We start from the raw sequence: 21,623 nt of genomic DNA, 5'->3' as shown, positions 1-21,623 counted from the left end.
CACCAAAGCCCGTCGTCACTTATTTGTCACTGGAGAGAAGTCCATTCAGGGATACCTCCTACCGCTGGTGCCCTTTTAGAGCATATAAAACGCGTTAAGTACCAAGCTGGAGAGATATGGGGACGTGCACTGGAAGGCTCTATATCTAGCCAACCACCCCCAGAACAATGGGGGTGGAAGAGGCGGGAAGATGGTTCCCTTGAGCCAGTTTGGTCGCAACTAGACTGGATATGGGCATCAGTTAAAGAGCTGGATAGGTGTGGTTGTCGGTCTGGCTGTGACACAAATAGATGCTGCTGTAAAAAATATGCAATCCCGTGCACACCCGCCTGCAAAGTTTGCCAGGGAGATTGCATTAATAAAACGTGTGTTTGTCAATTATGTTATCCTAATTCTTGTATTCTAATAATCCTTTTTTATTTTTATAGAGGGAAGCAATAAAAATGAAAATGTCTGAATAGAAAATCAATTAAATTAGTTGAGGAGGCAAGAAGGGGCGCATTTTAGGGGTGCCTGCCTGCCTTTGTAGCACCCTCTAAGACCATATTTTATTTTAGTTGTGCCATAACTGGGATAAAATGCCTATCATAACTAACATGTTTATAACTAATACGTTTGTCTCTAAAAAAAAATTAGTTGGTAAACTTCCCTTTTAGGGGTTAAGACTTATTTTTTGCTCTCTTTAGGACTACTAAAACTACTGTCAGTGTCTATTTACCAACCACAAGACTTTCTAACAGGATAAATACACGCTTACCTACGATTTGTAAAGAAATCTATTTAAATGTTCAGTAAGGGGTAGTTATTCTCCCCATTTCTCCCCTAAGGGAAATTTTCATAGGAACTTCGGGCCAGAATGCTTATTTGGGTCTATAATATACATGTACCAAACGTCTTGCTTGTATCACAATTTGCGGTTTTTTTCTAGCAACCGCTTCCACTAAAGGCAAAATGAAAATCCTGTAGTCTGCCTCCACTTATTTATTAAACATTAAGTTATTTAAAATTCCTGACATATTTCAGACACGTGGTGTCCATCATAAAGGTTTAAAATTGGTATAAGATATACGCCCCAGGGTTTAATTTCATGTCAAACCCTCTATTTACTATTATTCTTTTTTTTTTTTTTTACTTTATGTTGTAAAGAAAATATACAATTACTTATCCCTAAGCTTACAAAACTTAAACGATTTTAAGCAAACTTTAAAGCAAATGTGCAAAACTTTTAGTTATCAAAGCATACCATAGTGTGAAGGAAAACTTGTATTATGGTGGTAGTGTATTATCTAGTATAAAGTTTAATAATTGAAAAATATAGTAGATAAATAAATATGTACCTATTTAAGATTAGAATAGATAGTTGTTTACTTATATTTTATATGAGATTATTGCCTATATATCTTTTTCGTTTTTTAATGTGGACTCCAGTTTTAATTGCAGATTTGTCAATGAGATTTATTTGATGATCTAATAATAAAGCAAGTTTTGTACATGTCGTGTCCATTATACCAATAAGAAATCCTATCTAGGTCTTCCTGGAGACTCTGTGGATTATCAGTAAAGTCAGAAATATTAATGTCGTCTGCAAATATCAGAAATTTGCACTACTTAATACAGGGAACAAGGTCCTGTAAAAAGATTGAAGAAAGTTGGTTCGCACTGAGAGCCCTGATACTCCCAGGCGAACCCCCAATAATTTCCCAAGCTGTTACGCACTGTTTCTTTTTTAACTTTACTCAGAACGTAAAAAAGCTAGATAGCCAATTCATTAATAGACCTCTAACATCCAGGAGTTCTAATTTATTACATAGTAAAGCCTGATAAACTCTATTAGTGGCCTTTGTAAAATATGAATATAGAAAATGAACCTTTTCTTTCCTCTCCATACTATGCCACCAACATAAAACTTCTTGCTGGTCTTTTTTGAATACATGTTTAAAATTGAAAGCTAATTTCTTATTTACAAATAGGTCCAATATTTTTGCAATATCTGACTGTGCCGTGCGTATACAGTCAGCTCGATTATTAATCACATCATTCTTGATACTCAATTTAAAAATTCAATTACTTATTGACATTTTACATTGACACTTCCTAAGGAAAACTCAAAGATACTATCTCAAAGGATGAAAAGAAAGACGAAATAGTAGTGAACACTGATAGTGCAAGATCAGCAATCTCATTGATCTTATTTTGAAAATAGACTATGGAAGCAATCAGGTTCAACATCTCAGTAAAGTCTCAGTCGCTATCTGAGTATAACTGATATGCAAGAACACTGTGGGTATTCTTTTGATCCCTTACTAATGCTGTAGTTCTGACAATTTATAGCTAATAAAAGCAGTTGAGCAACATTTACAAAGTAATGTCTAGTGTTCTTTCCCTTTTATGAAATAATATTCAGTATTTGTTTACTAGTCACTGGAATATCACGCTAAATATTGACTAACTCCAACTCACTGGGTTTTTCTTCTCCAGTGTTTTTACGTAGACATGTTCTCAATATCCGTAGAATTAAAAATTAAAACTACTGTGACTGGTAGATGTGTTTGAAACTGCACATCACACCGATTTTTGTCTTTGATTTGAACTAAAAGTGCATAAATTCCGTGCATCACAATTTCATAAATTAATGATAGTTGAAGATCCCAATACCATTTCATATTGCTTTGATCTGCAACAAGTTCAGGTATTACCCAAGTTTCCTATTCAGGAGGCATTTTACGCCCAACAGCTATCAATATACTTTTTTTGTATTACCAAACTTAATTGTAAAGACCCAGTATTCTATACGTGGATGGAGCACCAAGCTGGTAGAGGAGCGACTGAGATATCTTCCGCTTTTATAGATTTTTTGAAAAAACTTACATTTCCAGACAATACGACGAAAATCCATTTTTTTGCAGATGGGTGGACAAAAAAAAATAATCATGTTGTGCATGCTTTAATGTTTTGGCTTCAAGCGTTTTCATGTGAGCAGATTAGGGACATAGAAATTATATTTCCAATTAGAGGTCACTCTTATCTCCCCGCCAATCGTATCTTTGGACGCATTGAAAAAAGCTTAAGGTCTCATAGTATTATAAAAACTCCAGATCAATATTGGGATATCTACACCAAAGTGGGTGGTGCACAAAAACTTGAAACTGACTGTCATTTACTTGACATAAAAAACTTTTGCTGCATCTGAAAAAAGTGGCTGGCATTCATTCTTGTCGAAGACTTTTGTTAAAGAAAAAAAGTTCCACCCATAATATTTTGCTGAAAACTGAGTTACTATATCGCAATTCAGATGAGACAAAAAAGTTTTAATCACTCCTAAAACAACGAGCAAGATTCGATCAATTATAATTACAGGAATTAGATTTGGATCATAAAATAAAGGGAAAAAAAGTAGATAGTTTAAAAAAATTATTGGCATCATTATCTGGAGAAAACTAGAATCAGGATCCAGAATTGGAATGGTTAGTTCTAATTTTAGAAGGCCAGTATGAGGTTGAAACCACTGTTGAAGAAAATGAGGACTGTGACTGTAACGATACGAAAGATGTTAATTTCATTTGAGTTTGTTAAAAAATAAAAATACTACTTAAAGAAAATGGTTCTTCATTTTTTGGTGGTAATTTTACCCAAAAAGTTTTTCCAAATGACAATCAAAAGGCATTTTATCCACTATAGACATGCAAATAGCATTTTGTCTATATGTTTTTCTAAAATACCAAAGTTACTTTTGCTTCTTCTAGTCTGCCATTTTAGTATTTACTTATCCTAAAGTTTCCTAATTTTTTGGTTAAAGTCCTAACTTGGTAAGTAAGACAGATTTGTAGCACCAGTTTTTGATGTTTCCTGAAAATTTACAATTTTGGACAAACCGCATTTTGCAAGTCTGCTTCTCACTTGTCCTTGAATAGAATGTGGATCGATCGCCTATAGTACTCTTTAGGATTTCTGGATCTCCCGGACTCCCTCTCTGGATTCGTCCCTGATCACCAGTTCTACGATACTTTGCATTTAGTATCTTTTTCCACACTACCACATAAAAAAGGAGATCTGTGTCTGTATCTTCATCTATACCAATGCTTCCTAATAATTGTACCCAGATCGTACTAGCAAGACAATCACTGACCCGAAGATATAGTCAGAGTTCTGAAAAACATCCCTTCACAGTAAGCAAATGCTATAGCATTTTTTGATGTCAACTGATATAGGTGTAGAAATAAAGGGATCATAGAAACATAGCTCCCTGCAATACCACAGAGATTGCTAATAAGAAGATGCGGGGCAATATTTTAACAATTCAAATTAATACATTGGTTATGTTGCTGTATAATATTTAACCTTCATGATCAACGTATACATCTATATTAAAATTAGATGATATAGATGCATAAGCAAATAAAAATAATCTCTGGAAAGTGAGCTTCGGTAGGTAAAAAAATGATATGGTTAATCATGAAGCAAGGAACGAACGTATATTTAAGGTTATAGATAAAAATACTAGAAGTAATCTATAGTAAGGTATATATAATTTATGTGGATAATAAATTCAAAAAAACGACATGTAAAAGGAAAACTTCTTAAATTCTTTCTTTAACAAATCCCTAGGAAGTTAGACAAATTATACAAGACATAAGGAATAACAAATTACCAGTGTACGACAACCTTAAAGCTCAAAAAAAGGTTCTGTAATATATTTTTAACGCATTTACCTAGAACTAATTTATGTTTTGTCACATGGGGTTTCCGGATATTTTAAAAATAGGTACAGTAATACCAGACGGGATCTACTATGGATTTGCATAATTTTATCTTAGACTCACTTATTTTAATATAGTCATTTTACATACACATAGTATTATTATTTAAAATTAGTGAAAGGTTCTTTAATAGGCTGCTCAATTAATATGAAATAAGTCAATGATAAGAATACCTTGCATAAGCGTTTGATGCCGTAGTACTCTAAAATTAATTAAAAACTCAGACAAATGTAACAATGGAATATGGTATACATAGATCAAGTTTTTTTACACCAATATATAAGATTAATTATTAGAGATAGCGAAATGAGTCTTCTAAATCTTGTCAGTTTTTTGTTTCCAATATATAGCCATTCCAAGTTTTTAAATTGTCACCCTGTATAGAATATTTGCAATATAACTTACATTATGATACTTGAACTTCTGAAGCTAAAGAATTTAACCTAGTTTTTTTAATTTTTGTAAAGGCCATATCAGGAATCTGTTTTTAGACCTATTCATTCATCGTAATAATTCATAATAAAACTTTGCAGACCGTATATTACCTATATTTTATAGCATCATAACGTCGCTGATCTTACCAAGGGACGAAAGTGCCAATTTGTTAATTTGACAGAAAAGCGTTTTAAAGAAAATAGGTCCTTTTTGGAACACGATTACTTTTTAAATAGTTTATTAATTATTTTACTGTCTATGGTGTTACGTAGGTCAATATACATGCTTACTAAATATATGTGTAAAATTTGAATACCTATAAGTTATTTACAGCTAAAATTGACCCAAATGGACGTTCGCCCATTGGTTAGATTTTTTTAATGTTATATTGGATGTTCGCCTGTTCTATTATCCTAATATTCAAATTAAATAAAATATGTAACCGCTCTTTTAGGTATTTGTTTATTCGTTATGAAAGGTAGATTTATGAAAAATATTGTTAATACAACTTAACAGTAACAACTAGTTTCTGTAGCCAGTTTCAGTTTTCAGTTCAACTCCTACTCATCAAAAATTTAATAATATTTTAAAAGTAAACATACACATTTTAACAGTAGATACTAGAGGATAACCACAAAAAAATAAATGATAATTTCTTTTATTAATTTATAAATAAAGATTATCGAAGCATACTAAAATTAAAAACATTTGGCTGTTTATTCATGCGGAAGATCTTTAAAATATTTTTGAAATATTGGATCTGTTACAACCGGCGTAAGACCTGTGCATAAACTAATAAAATCATTGTACTTATCTCGAGAGAGTTTTATCAAGTCTTTGTTTGAAAGAGGTATAGGCTGAATCATGATTTCAAGCGTATTTCTTTTAAGGGGTAATACAAAGTACTTTTCAGCAAGGTGACTGTTCTTTACTAAAAGTTGTGAAATATTGCCTTCGTCTATCATAACCTCCTTTACTTTCGTCCAATCGACATCCTCGCCTGTTTCGAATTTTCTAACCGATTTTATAAGAATTTTTTCAGAAAGGGATTTAAAATTATAAAAATCATTTACATTCATGCTAATAACAGTGTATGGTAGATTTCGTTTACTCAGTTTTAGAATAGGTGGAAGATGAGCAGGTATAAAGATGTCGCCGGCCAAAGACATAGCTGTTGATACTGAGCTATGGGCCGAATCACCCTCGCTTTGACTCTGGTTCGTTTCAAAAAAATGTAAACGCATTTTTTTAAGGTTTTTTGAATTTTCTATATTATGCATCAGCATAGTAAAAACAATCGTGTCGCGGTTCTGACCACCGCAACAATCTGAAAAAAGGTATACTTCATGAAGGCCACGATCGTCTAATTCACGATAATAATTTAACACAACCATTTTTTTTATAAAACACTACTATTAAGTACAGTAAAAATGGGCTGCGCTACAGGAAAATGTAGGCATAACAGCCAATATTACTATTGTGAAATCTGACAATTAGGCGAAACTCCATTTTGTACTTGTTCGCCTCTTAGTCTGATCCAATAATGTATTTAGTGTCGCTTACGCCTATAAGACAATTTTGATGTTTACGGGAATTGCTATAGATGGACGTTCGCCAGTTTGCTAGATCATAGATACCTTTAAATCTGATCACTTGATGGACCTAACTCCAAAACGAAAAAAATGTCGCTTTCGCCCATTAGTAAGATTAGCGACGATAATATCAGAGACACATGATGTTTGCAGAAGTAGATTAATAATTTCTAACCCCGTTATACACTATAAACTTGTGTGAGAATCGTATTATAACTTCCTTCAAGGTGTTTCATCGAGTTAATCATATTATACGCCAATGAAATATCTTGATTTCATGATGTGCTTACATCTTCATGGTATTGGGGCGCAGGATCTTCAGTTAGTTGTGCTTTTTTTATTTCTTCCAGTGTTTTCTTAATGATTTAAAATTGAGCATGTGACAATAAAAAACCACTCCTTAGCCGCAAATATCTGTTGGTATCGGTGTTTTCGAAATGTATTCATCTGAATTGTTGAAATATTGCTCCTCATCTGCTTTTTAGCAATCTCTGTGTATTATTTGCTATGTTTCTATGATCTCTTTCTTTCTAGACCTATATCAGTTGACATAAAAAAACGCTATAGAATTTGCTCACTATAAAGATATGTTTATGATTTTCAGAACTCGGGCTATATCTTCGGTCCAATGATGATTGTCTTCCTAGTGCGGGCTGCGTACAATTATTAGGAAGCATTGGTTTAGATGAAAATACTGACACTATTCTCTTTTTCTAGGTAGTTATGTGTGGAAAAGGATACTAAATGCAATGTATCGTAGGCCTGGTGATCAGCGACGAATCCAGAGAGGAAGTCCGGGAGATCCAGAAATCCTAAAGAGTATTATAGGCGATCGATCTTCATTCTATTCATGGACAAGTACTCTGAAGAGCTTGAATCGAAATTCTGAAAAAACGATATCTGCTTTTCAAAATACAAAATGTTATCCCACCAAAATTAATGTGAGAGAATTAAGTGTAGAAATTGATGAAGTTGAATAGGACAAGACCATCTCTGTTTTCAAAGAAGTTAGATTAAGGAAATCATACTATATGCCAATGAAACATCTTGATTTCGTGATGTGTTCACATCTTCATGGTATTGGAGCGCAGGATCTTCAGTCAGTTGTGCTTTTTTTATTTTATCTTTTCTTTCAGTGTTTTCCTAATGATTTAAAATTGAGCAAGACGCATGTGACAATCAAAAACCACTTCTAAGCCGTAAATGTCTATTGGTATTGGTGTTGTCGAATTGATTGATAGCAACCATTTTGCGAACACCGCATAATTAAGTTATCAGCGACCTATTTATTTATCTGGATTCCTCGTAACGATTTTAAACTTCTTCAAATCGATTAATATATTCAATCTTACCACCCAAAAAAAGTTTAATCAAAATCCTCTAAGAGTTTTAGGATATCCATGTTACTTATGTGATCACAAATGATATATGCTGCGTTCTCAATTTTGGCTGTTGGTAACCTTTCAACGAAAGTCGAATTAATGGTTTTAATTATCATATCTTTTTTCGACGCTTTTTTTTGTTAGTTTCAAATTATTACAAAGACAGATAGCAGCAAATTGTGTCAAAGATGATATTAACAACACAACTGACTTCGCGATAACGCCGAGAAGGCGCGCTGCTAGCTATGATACTTCAATAGCAAGTATTAATTATAATTGATGAACTAAAATGTCTTTGGATTACATGCTTCATTACTAATATGGGTTACCAGCTTTTTAGAGAATAAAAAACAAATAGTAAATTTAAATTGTATGCAGGGTGCCTCCGATTAAGTCGGCACTATTGGTATCTTTGTTAATATTTAAGATACAGGGTCGGTTAAATTAGCAAACTAGTAGGATTTTTTTTGTTGATTAAAATGGTGAAAACAGAAAAAAATTGAACATTGCTTTTTCGAGAAAATGTGAAAAATGTACTTTTGTTAAATGGAATCTGTATATTTTTACATAAATCAAAAGATAATAATTTTCTTAATAAAAAAGCTTATTTACACTAATGGCCTAAACCTAAAAATAACAAAGTTATAGCAATATTAATAATTTTGTCAAATTTAGGCAAGTTGGCTTTGAAATAAATAATATCAAGTAAAACTACTAATTTACAATAAATGAGCAAAAACATCGCCATCTTGGTCAATACATTTCTGAGCACACTTAAGCACACGTCTTGTAGCTTTTAAGATTGATCTTCTATCTATTTATCCAATTATTTGCCTAATATGTGCTTGAAGTTCATCAACGGTTCTGTATTTTTTTTATACATTTCATTTTTTATGTAACCCTAAAAACAAAAATCTAGAGGGGTTAGGTCTGGTGACCTAGGTGGCCAACGAATCGGGCCACGTGTCGCAATCCATTTATCGTCAAACAGTCTATTAAGTAATATTCTTACATCATTTAGTTGATGGGGAGGTGCTCCATCCTGTTGAAAATAGATTTGTTGCCGTCGCTCCAAGTTAACATTATCCAAATAATCTTCCAGCGCTCCAGATAATATGAGATCAACATATCTCCTTCCAGTCAAAGTGCCATCATAAAACACAGGTCCTATTACTTGGCTTCCTATTAAGCTGCACCAAATGTTTATAATAAATTGATTTTGAGGATTTCTGGGATCAGTAAGGAAAAGATTTTCTTGGGACCAATAGTGTACATTTTTACAGTTAAACATACCTTTGTATGAAAAATTAGCTTTGTAGCTCCAAATTACACGGTTTAAAATATTATCATTAGCTTCATATGCATTACGTAACCAGTTGCAAAAAGCAAGTCTTCTTTCGTTATCGCCAGGCAACAATGTTACTGGTCGATACTTATATGGCACAAATGTGTGTTTCTTTAAGACCCGCCAAATTGTTACTAAGCTCACACCGCAAGCTCTTGCTAAATCTTTAGTTGAGTTTTCCATATGAGCTTCAAAATATGCCAAAATAGAAATTTCAACATCCTCGCTTACTATAAATTGGTTCCTTCTTCTAGTTCTTTTCACACGTTTTCGTTACTTCTAAATTTTCTGTAGAGCATTAAAAAGTAACTACGGTTTGGCAAGTTACGAGTCTGGAATCTCTGGCGGTACTCTTCTAGCGCTCTGTCACTATTTTTTCGACATACAAGATAACATTCTAACATATCACATTTTTCAATATGCGTAAAAGGCATTTTAACTAATTTAGATTTTACAAAAATCACAAACTTTGCTAACATGTAACTGTCAGTATTTCTTTATTTAATAAAATATCTATGGCTACTGTCATTTTATTATGCAAACAGTGATTTACTTGTTTTGCTCTCAAAAAGTTTAAGGCCAACTTGCCTAAATTTGACAAAATTATTAATATCTCTATAACTTTATTTTTAGGTTTAGGCTATTAGTGTAAAAAAACTTTTTTTATTAAGATTCCATTTAATAAAAGTACATTTTTCACATTTTCTCGAAAACGCGATGTTCAATTTTTTTTCTGTTTTTACCATTTTAATCAACAGAAAAATATCCTACTATTTTGCTAATTTAACCGACCCTGTATCTTAAATATTAACAAAGATACCAATAGTGCCGACTTAATCGGCACCCTGATAGTCTCTCCAATTTAACGTATGTCGGCTCAGACGTGTCCCTTAAAGCAGCCATAATTTAAATCTTTTATTAGACTATTTCATTTTTGATATTTCTCTTTTGTTAAATGCTGATAATCTGAAGGTCTTTAGATAGATTTCCTATTAATTGCATGTCACTTCAACAAGTTCTATTTTGACTTTCCACATATAAACTGCTTTGTTGGTTTTTTTTAAATTGTTTTACGGCTAGTTCGATACTTAAAAATGACTCTATTATTTGGACACCAATTTATCAAATTATTTTACCAATGAACTAGTATACAAAGACGGCGAAGAACCTACCTCATACAAGTATCTTGGCCACGAAATCCGTATAAACAGAAACAATCAAACTTGCGAATTGCTTAGTCGCATAGGATTAACTTGTGCCGTATTTGGGAACTTAAGATATATATTAAAGTTAGATTTACCAATTTGTCTAAAGAGAAAGGCTTTCAACCAGTGTATTCTGCCGGTCCTGACTTATGATGCTGAGATTTTGACAATAACAAAAAGGACTGTACAAAAAATTAAAGTGTCACAGTATGCAATAGAAAGGTCAATGCTGGGACTCATCCAGAGATCACCTTACACAAACACTGACCTATGTGTATGAAAATCCAGTGTGGTTAACTTAACGCAGTAAAAATAACAGCAATCCTAAAGTGGAATTTGGCATGACACACTGCGGGACAACTGATGGATCTAGAGGATCATAGAGTGGAGGTCTAAAGAGAGCGCATACAAAAGCAGTTGATGACCACCAACTAGATGGTCCGTTGAAATTAGCCGGATCCAGACAAATTGGAAACAGGAGGAATAAAATAGGAGAATGTGGTAGCAATCAAGGGAGATTTATAGCCAGCAATGGACGAATATGGGCTGATTAATGATGATGATCTTATATATATTTTGGCAAACTTAGGCATTCAACTTTATACATATTTAGTAATGGAAAAATTTATATTGACACTGAGTTTACTTATTAGATCTTTCGTATCATGATGGGCGGTCCTAATTTTTTGAAAACTATTTGACTATATTTTATTTGTGTGATAATCCCACAAAAAATACACTCTATCAAAGTGCATTTGATATTAAGTTTTATAGAACTAATTATTAGTACAGTTGATTGTCCAGAATTTGTAATAAAATATATAATTATTTAGAACTACTCAACGTGACTGTAAAAAATAACACAATACAACGTTCTACAACATTTTTTTACAAAGATTTCAACTTACCTAGTTAATAACTTATGCAGTAGAGTCCAGATGTTCATCCAACTTCGAATTCTACGAGATCTGAAATAAAATAATTTTGATGTGAATAATGATAATAATATTTTTCAATAAGAATTATTTAGTACTGCTATTTGGTATTAAATTTAGAGCTACTTCTGGACAAGGATATTTCATAAATTAAAAAACAAAAAACTGGTTTACGTTTCCCGAAATTATATTAAAAAATCAATCTAGTGTATTTAGAAATAACAAATCTTAATGAATTTTTATGCTTTAGGATCTCATTTAAATATTACCACCAACTAATTCGTTAATTTTTGCACCTGTAATGAACGAAACTGCCGCACATGTAATCATATGCAAACGATATGTGGTAAAAAAATCTTGGCATCATTGGCACAGAGAGCACAAGATAATAATTAAAACCTGTAATTATGAGCACCGACGGACTTGCATAAATTTGCAATGCAAATGGCCGCCCATGCGATGGCGGCTAATCGATTCAAAGTCGTTTTCACATCAAACAATAATAACAACATATATATTTATCTATCAGTTGGTATCTCACTCATTTGGTTTATAGGTATTGATTAGTTACCGGCTAATGGGAGAAAATCTTGCATCCAATAAATTTTCTGTTAATTATAAAAATATATGCATATATTGGTAGAATACATGGGTAATAAATATAATTCGAAAAGGGTAATCCAATGGTAAGTGAGAATTCCTACCATTAATTGAAAAATATTAATGTTTTATAGTATAGACACTGATATTAAAAGTAGACGTCTAAGGATTCTTTGTTTTTTAAATAAGAATGTTGAAATTTGATTTGCTAATATCTGAATGACATAAGTAGGTTTTTATTTTAAAAATTACATTAGTTACTTCGTTTACATTAAGTAATACTTTATAACTAGGTATAATACATAAAACTAAATAAACCGAGAAGTAAAAAAATTTTTGAAATAAATGTTTTTTGCGCTGACTGCCTTGTTGCTAACACACAAAAATCAATTATTAATTTTCATTAGCCCAGTAGTGAGTATTTTATATGTTACATAAATACTAAGTTTAACTCCAGATTTATCGATTAATAATCTAATGGATCCAATCAAATTTAATTATTGCCCGAAAAAAAATAATTTAATGATGTCCTTGCCATTTATTTCGTTACCATCCGGTATATAAGTTGATAGTAATTTTTTTATATAGTATATTTAACGTTGTAATGAATAAAGTGAAAAATATAAAATTAGCACTGTATACAGGGCATTCACGATGAAAGGGACAAATTCATTTAAAATTCGGATATTTTTTTCTTCATTTATTTTTTATACACGTCGATAAGTATTGCCACTTTCGCGTTTTTTTAAATAAAAAAAATTCTATAAGGGGTATCTCACAAAGAAGCTATGGCATCAACATTAATTTTTTTCAAATATAATATCCTGTATATTATAACGGTTTTATAATTCTATGACATATTCGGAATACCAATATGCCTAAAGCCAATAATAATGTAAAAGCAAATATAATGTAACAGAGTTAAGATACATATGAAATTAAAACATAAAAATTTATTCTAGTTGTATTCCAACTAATGTTTAATTTGTTGTCCATTTGATTTAATGCGTCCTTTGCAATGAAAATTTTGGTTATAGGGTGTCTCAAGTAGAAACTATGACGCCAACACTAATTTCTTAGAAAGTAAGTAGACCTGATTATTTTCGGAACAGTTTCGGAACAATTTTAGAACCTACTTGGTAACGATTTGTCATGCATTTGTGAGTATAACTGTCATATTGGTGATCATTTCATAAATGATTTTTTATTAAATTGCATTTATATGAGCAAGAATGAATCGAAATACTCATGGTGATTGATTTTAGAGACCGGGTGCGTACACAAAAAGAAGTCTATAATCTATTTAATAAATTGGATGAAGAGGACCGATTGAGTGGCCCCCAAGGTCACCGGATATAACCCAAATGGATTTTTTTATGGCGCTATTTAAAGTCCAAAGTTTAATAGACTCAATATTGATGGTTTAAAACAAATAATTCGACTAGAAATTAGACTAATCGATCCGCAAGTGATTGAAAATGTGCAATTGGAACTTATTTATCGACTTTAAAACTGCATTAAAGTAAATGGACAATAAACTAAACATCAATTGCAATAAATATTGTATAAATTTCTATTTTTTAATGTCGTTTGTTTCATTAGTCAATTACGGCAAATTTGACACACCAGTAACTTTAGGCATGCTGTACAAAAAGTATTCAAAACATATCATAGAATTGTAAAACGTCATTATATGCAGAGTGTTCCATTTAAAAAGATTAACGTTGGTACTATAGTTTCTACTTGAGGTATAGAATAAAGACCCTGTATAGAAAATGTTTATTGCAAAGAACGCGCAATTGACAATGCGCATTTTTTATTGCGCAAGCGCAATTACCGTGCCTAAAAAATAAAAGAAGAAAACACCTGAATTTTAAATGAACTTGTTCCTTTAATCGTTGAATTTGTAACTTCTGAGTCATCCGGTAGATTTTATATTTGATAATTTCCGATAACTTTTATTTTAAAAAAATGTGATGTATGTAATTTGATAAACTCCGTCAGAAGTACAGTTTCCAATAGATTTTAATTATAATAGATAAACGGAACGGAGATATATCTGAAAAAAATCAGAATATTTTGGTAGTTTTCTGTCCAATATCCCCGTTTTGGTTCAAATAATCTTCATAAATAATAAAAAAATTCTGTTTTTGGTATATTGTCTTTTAAACTATGTTAAAAAAAATACAGTGTCCAATGGATTTTAAATGTGATAGTGAAATGAAACGGGGATACATCCGAAAAAAAAAATTAACAAAAAAACAAAATTTGGCAGTTTTCTACCATATATCCTGGTTTCAGTTCAAAGTATCTTTATGGATAGTAGTAGTAATAATAGTATGGGGGACAGTATCCAGCCGTAAGGTTCGGTTACTGAGATGATTACTGGTTAGAGAGATGATTTAAATCTGATGAACTGCTCGTTGCCCTTCACTCATAAAGGTACTGTCTTCCTCCTACCAAAGGTGTCCAGCGCCTCCCTGCACTCTTGAATCAATTTGAAACTGGTTCTGGGTGCTTGGATGTCCTTTAAGGTAGCCTGATTGCTGTAGTAAACTAATAATTCTGTTTTCTGAACACTCTTTGACTTTTTCCTTTATGGCCACCTCTGGAATGGCATATTTTTTTCCGCTTGAAAGAGCGTCGAATATCTTTCAAACCTCATTTACCTCTAAATCAGCAGTAGGAGTTCCTGCAAACCCGGAAGGATATTAAGCGCTGTTCTTATTTTGGTTTTCATCGCACCTGTAATACGGACGCAGGTCAGCCTTTTCAATCTAGCCGTTTTTATGCATTTGAACCTTATTGGTTTCCGTTCACTAGACCACCGAGCCATAAATTACTCTAGGTCTGATCACAGCAGTATACGGCTATTGTAGGATTTTAGGCTTTACACCTCACTTTCTACAGATTCCCTTTGAACTTGCCACAAAATGGCGACTCCTTTGTTGACGTGTTTACTCTACGTTAGCTTGCTGTCCAGTTACAAGCCTAAGTACTTGACCTCTTGCTTCATTTACAAAGGTTTCTGGTAGACTAATCAAACCTTTGAATAAGCATGCATCCGATCATATATTGGATGAATTTGCCTGTGACTAAAACCAGTTTATCATCTACATAAGCTTAAGCATAGAAAAGATGCTTCCTACTCAAGCTGTCTTAGGAGACCGTCAATGGCCAAAAATCAGAGCTTTCGCGACAGACAACTATATTAATGAGGGCACCCGTCACTTAACTCAATCTGAGCTGCTGACTCTTTATAAGGTTCAAATACGCCCTTACCTCGAGTATTGCTCGCATGTCTGGGAGCTCTGCACCCAAGCATTGTTTAAACCTGCTGGATTCTATACAGAAGAGAGTTATTCGTCTTATTGACAAACCAGAACTGACAAAGAGTCTGGATAGTCTGAAGCACAGGAGAAAGGTGGCTGATCTCTGTTTATTCTACCGCTATTATCACGGTAAGTGCTCCTCTGAGCTGGCAGGCCTGATTCCACCCAGGGCTGTTCCGGCAAGAAGGACGCGTCTAGCAGTTGCGGTTCATCAACATCGAGTCCACCTGCCTACCCCAAGGACGTCGCTGTATCGGGACTCATTCATCTGGAGAACATCTTCTTTGTGGAACGGGCTTCCACCTCACATATTTCCCGACGCATACAACCTACAGCGATTCAAGATAAATGCCCACAAATATCTTCGCGCAAGCACCACTCCAAGAGTGACATAGGACTTTCTTCTTGTGCTTGTGTTTACCATAAAAAAAAATCAAAGAAGAGTTGCACTAGCCTCATTATTGTTGATGGCCCTCTCTGATTTTTTAACTAGGATGTGTAAAATATATTACACGTGTTGATTCCTACATAGTGATGTTGCCTTTAGAATTACTTTAGTTAAATATTTGTCAATCATCCTTTTTAGGGTTTTTAGAAAGGACGTTAAACTGATATATCTATAAAACTTGGCTAGGATGTAGTCCTATATGCCCGCTTTAAGGATAAATACCACATTTGCTGATCTTTCGGTATTCGGTACATATCACATTGCACCACTGGCTCGGAAAATAGGCCTCAGTTGAGGAAGGATTATGTCCAGGCACGACTGCAGCATCATTAAGATTATTCCGATATTCATAAAACTATATTCGTTGTAAATAATCAGATAAACTACATCAGAAAAACAGTTTCTAATACATTTTTCAGAAATATGTGGTAGAGAGATAAAACCAGGATATATCCGTAAAAATTGAAAAAAAAAATATTTTGCCTGCCTTCGGCTCTATATCCCCGTCTCAATTCTAAGAATATTCATGTATGTTAATAAGATGATGTTCTCATGTAATCAGAAAAATTATTTAAAAGATAAAAATCTTCAAAGTAAATAATAATTTTTATATTAAATAAAGCTATTTACAAAAAATACCTTCTCTTTACTTTTAAGAAAACCATTTTTCTTGGTAAGTTAATACTTTACTGAGCTGCAAATAGAAATTAAGACAAAAAATAAATTCTTTTAATTAATAAATATTGATTTTAATTTTTTTAAATCAATATTAACTATCAATAAATTAATCAATAATAACTTCGTAAATATTGAAGCCACACAGTCGATATTTTTTCCGCCGATTTCGGTAGTGAAAATAAAATAAAACTCGAACAATGCGTTTGCGAGTGAGGAAAATAAAAAAAGTTTTATTTTTTTTAATGGGATAGCCAATATGGAAAATTCTCAATCGATAGTAAATTAAATTCTAAACAAGAGTTGTTATATGACCTTCCACCATAAAATCAAAATATTGATTTTGGGCCTGATTTCATATACAATGGTCGGTTGCTTTGTAAATGTAATCAAAAATAAAGTGACAACTTGAAGTTTCTGTTAAGTTAGTGTTTTTTGAAAACAAGATGCCTTGATGAGACGTGATAGAAAATTATATTGTTTGTCAAAAAAATAGTCATCAAGCTGGTGGATGTCTAGCCTATAACTTACCAGACCGAAGGTACTTTTTGTTTTTATACTATAAGTTTAGACCAAATGTATTTGTATAAAAAAAGAACTAGAGAACCGAGAAACAATTCATATTATTTGAAGCAACTCAATGTTTAAGCTTATTTTAAAGTTCATCCGACTAATTTACTTAATGATTTGAGTTAATTGCAAGAAAGTGAATTATGTTTGGAGGTTATTCTATAGATACAAACCTACACAGAGGCTTGTGCCAAGAGTTCAAGAAAGGCGCATTCAGTTTTGTCAATGTCAATGACGACTTATCAAGTCAGGCCTTATGCTAAGTTTTGTTTCTTAATTCTTTGAAATAGATTTTTTTAAACAGGAGCATGTTTAATAGAAGCAAATCAAACCACCGATGAACTTCTATGCCTAAATGTTGATTGTAGGTGCTGTATTTTATCAACGCGGTTTGACTGGTAAGCAGTACATTGAAATGTTGACAGTCACACTTTATGATTTCTTAATAATTTAAATTAAGTGGATAGAAAATAGATCTACTAACTAGTAGTACCAACAATAGATACTACCAATAAGATGGAGCTTCCATAATATTCGCCAGATTGATATCCTATTACACGACCTTTTTTACGGCCTCTGTATGCCTCCTTGATCACCTGATATAAGGCTAATTTTTTCATTTGGGCGGTATGATACTCTTGAAGATCATAATTGATGCAATCAATAATATTGATGGCAGAATCATTGCCAGAGCCACTAGAAGCGTGCTCAAAAATGCTTGAAACAAGGGGGTGATGTTTTTCAGTATTAAATTTAGAATGTGTCAATAAAGTTAAATGAACCATATTTTGTTTATATTTTGAATATTTTTCTTATTTTTCTCTTTAACGATTAAGCATGATTATGACAACTCACCTTGATAAGTTTGAAAACTCATCTATTGCTTTTTAATATTTGATTTTAAGGGGAAAAGTTGACAAGTTTTGCTTAGAATTCAATTTCCTATCGATTGAGAATTTTGCTTACTGTACTGGAAATCCCATTAAAAACCAATGAAACTTTTTGACATAACTCGCGAAAGCGTTTTTTGATTTTTATTTTATTACCACCATCGTAATCAGAGGAAAAAATACTACTAGTTTGTGTATATAACTGACTTTATAGATCCAATAATAACGAAGTTAGCAATAGTTAACTTTGAAAATTCTGTATATAATTTATCGCAACAATTGAAGTTGATTGAAATTGAACAATGGTCTAAATTAATCTCTAATATGTAACTCTTGAATATTTTTAATTAGGAATAAACATATTTTTGACGTTTTGCACAATTTATTAAATTAAATCTCGTACAATAAATAAGAAAATTTTAAGAAATAATGAGAAAACAATAATTGGTGGATGAAGCCTTTTCATACTAGATCATATTCTAAAATATATTTATACTCTAATTATTAATGTTAATAAAATACTTTTTTTACGCCACCATATACTACTCTTATCTTCAGATAAAATTTAGCCTTTTAAAAGAGATAAAGTGCTTATCTAATACATACAATAATAATAATTATTATAAATAAACAAGTAAAAGGTACGCCTGCGTCAATCGCGACCAACCAAAGAAACGAGAGCCATTAGCGTAATTAATGATTCTAGCGATAAATAGGCGAGAGGCGTGACAACTTTTGACTACGGTTCTGGTAGTCGCAAATTACACGTTCATTATTTATTTTAATCACACAACCGTGAAATTTGATAAATTATTCGAATTTTGTTGTTATTGCGTGCAAATATACTTTAACATTTAAAAACGCAACTTTTGTCATTAATTTGTCATGTGTCTAGGAAATAAAGAAATAAAATCTACAATCTTTAACCTTTCCTAGTATTTTTTTTCCTAATCGGACCTCTTCATCGTCTCGAAGACAATGCAATAATACTAAAATGTGACTTCAGAAGTGCCGCAAATGGTTCCTATTTTAACCATTTCGTGGCGCGATAAAAAGATTTACTAGTGGCGATCTTTAAAACCATCTTAATATGAGTCTATTGTACAAGAATGCCGTTTTTTAAGTCGAAACGTGAGTTTGATTGCTTGGCTGTTAGGTAATGTATTTAATGTATATAAATTTTTTAACATCATATCATATATTTGACGGGTTTCTTAATAAGAATGATATGTTTTAAATGTAAATAAAAGATTCAAAATATAATACGAATATAACAACAAATTCGATAAAACACAATTTTCATAAAAATTTATGAAATTAATAATTACTCTGCCACAATCTTAAAATTCACTCCAAAAATGCATTTTTTTTCTTTTTTTAAATGCCTATTCAACCGAAAACTAGCCTAATCTGGAGTGATGAGTTTTCTAAAAAAAATCAGGTTAATATGTAACTTCTTAAAGAAAAAGGTGCCAATCAAGAGGATTTTTATTCCCATGACGTTTATGTTTCCAGGTATTTGGTCAATGGCTTTGTTTTCACCTTTTTGATATTAGCCCTGTTGCCCATATTCCATAGACTTTGAGTTTCTATCTGTAAATCTTTATATTTGAGGTAGTTCTTTGCTTCCTTTTGAATGATGTTGTAACCAGATAAGATTGCTATGCGAGTTGGCATGTTTTGCGCTTCTTATCTTTGATTATATTGTCTAGTTGGTTTGTTTTGATGGATCTGTCTGTAAGAACTTGTTCATCCCAAATGTTGGTAACTTCCGGTGTGTCGATTACAGGGCCCGGGTTATGCTGGTACCATTTGTCTTGAAATTTGATGTTGTATTCCTTGCAGATATTCCAGTGCAGGTGTTTGGCAACTTGGTTATGCCGATCAAAATACGCTTTTTTTGCCAGGATTAGGCAGCCTAGGATTATATGATGTATTCCTATTATGGTTTCCTGGTGCGTCTGGCAAAATCTGCAGTTTGGCTCTTTGCCTGTCTTTAGGATCTTAACTTTTACCTAGTTGGTGGCTATAGCTTGTTCCTGGTTATAAGTGATTCTGTTTCCACTTTGAGATTAGCGTATCGTAGCTCTATGATAGTGTCTCATTAATTGTATCTTTCATTTTCTCTGTTACTATCAAGCCGTGGAAAGATTTCTCTGTCCATTTTTGTTCTCGTTTTTTCTTTATTTTTTTTAATCAAGACGTTCTTTTACATTTTTAACACTAATATCTATTTTCTGTTGAGCCTGATTTTCTTTGGTTTCAGGTTTACGTCTTTATCTATACGCCATGGTTTAGTACTTTTCTCCTTGTTTTAATTTCAGCTAAGTATTCAGACCCTCCACGTCGATGTCGTAGCTGGTTGCTAGGCTGATAATTAAGGTGGAGCGATTTGTTCAATTTTAAAATTCCTATATGCCGTAAAGTTGCTTTTGGTTATTGCACATTAGTATGCAAAATTTCAGATTTCTATGACGTCATCTTTGGCTGCCCAACTGACCTTGAAAATTGAACCATAATAGAAGAGCTTATTGTTCTGCTGGTATCGGAACCAGGATCCATGTATTTAAATCAGGTGAGTCATTCGGAATATTAAAAGAAGCATTTTAGAATTCCTAGAGAAAAACATGGATCTTTCTAAACTTAGTTAATACTAGTGTAAAAAATGGAATATTAAGACAAATTGACGTTTCTCTAGGATGAGGGTTTACTACAAGGGTTTGTTTGTTTCTCACATAATAAGGGTTCCAGATAAATTATTGGCAATATTTCAGCTTAGATCTTACAATCTCAGAAGTCTAACACCGTAAGTATTATTACAATTTCTTGAGATACACCTTCGAATAAGGTTTATATAAGTTGGTAAAGAAAATTAACTTCATTTTGCACTGACACATAGTTCTAATTTAAAATATGTTCTATTTATTCTCATAACTTTTGGTTTTAATACTTTTATTTCTGATAAATGTTGAAGCTAATAATCAATAATTTTAGTTGCGATCCTATAGGTTTGAAATCTTGAGTTTAGTTGTGGGATGGGATCGAAGGAATAAAAACAAACGTCACTTTATGTACTGGCCAACGTTTCGCAATAATTTTATTGCTTCATCAGGGCCCTAAGGTAACAAAAAAGACACAATAAAAAAGGATTATTATATATAAACAAAATTTAACTTTTTGGGGTTATGTTGATACCACCAAAAAAGAAAAAAAAAGAAAAACAAAAAAAAAAAAAAACAACAAAATCTTAGATTTGAATTAAAAAAAATTACACAACAAAAAAAAATGATAAAATTGCTTACATAACAGTCTGATTTTGCTTGTCATAAAAAATCATGTTTACAGGACACACAGGTAACATAGAATATATAAAATATTGTTTTTTTAACAAAAACGGTTTAAATTGATGGGTTGTATCACAGACAGTTGCTTTAAAATTGATTCTACGGTGTACAAT

At 32.3% G+C, this 21,623-nt stretch overlaps 1 protein-coding gene across 5 annotated transcripts in view; it reads right to left on the bottom strand.

Annotated features, from left to right (window-relative positions):
- LOC126738566 (uncharacterized) overlaps positions 1–21,623 on the bottom strand; it is a 306,318-nt gene that overhangs the window by 178,216 nt on the left and 106,479 nt on the right. For all 5 annotated transcript variants that reach the window (XM_050443955.1, XM_050443954.1, XM_050443956.1 and 2 more), the window contains one exon: positions 11,625–11,684. The gene's annotated coding sequence lies outside the window, so the exon portion shown is untranslated. The remainder of the gene's footprint in view (positions 1–11,624; positions 11,685–21,623) is intronic.

The sequence above is a fragment of the Anthonomus grandis genome, chromosome 7 (genome assembly GCF_022605725.1).
Source record: "Anthonomus grandis grandis chromosome 7, icAntGran1.3, whole genome shotgun sequence".
Taxonomy (NCBI): domain Eukaryota; kingdom Metazoa; phylum Arthropoda; class Insecta; order Coleoptera; family Curculionidae; genus Anthonomus; species Anthonomus grandis.
This window is presented reverse-complemented; position numbering and strand designations above follow the sequence as displayed.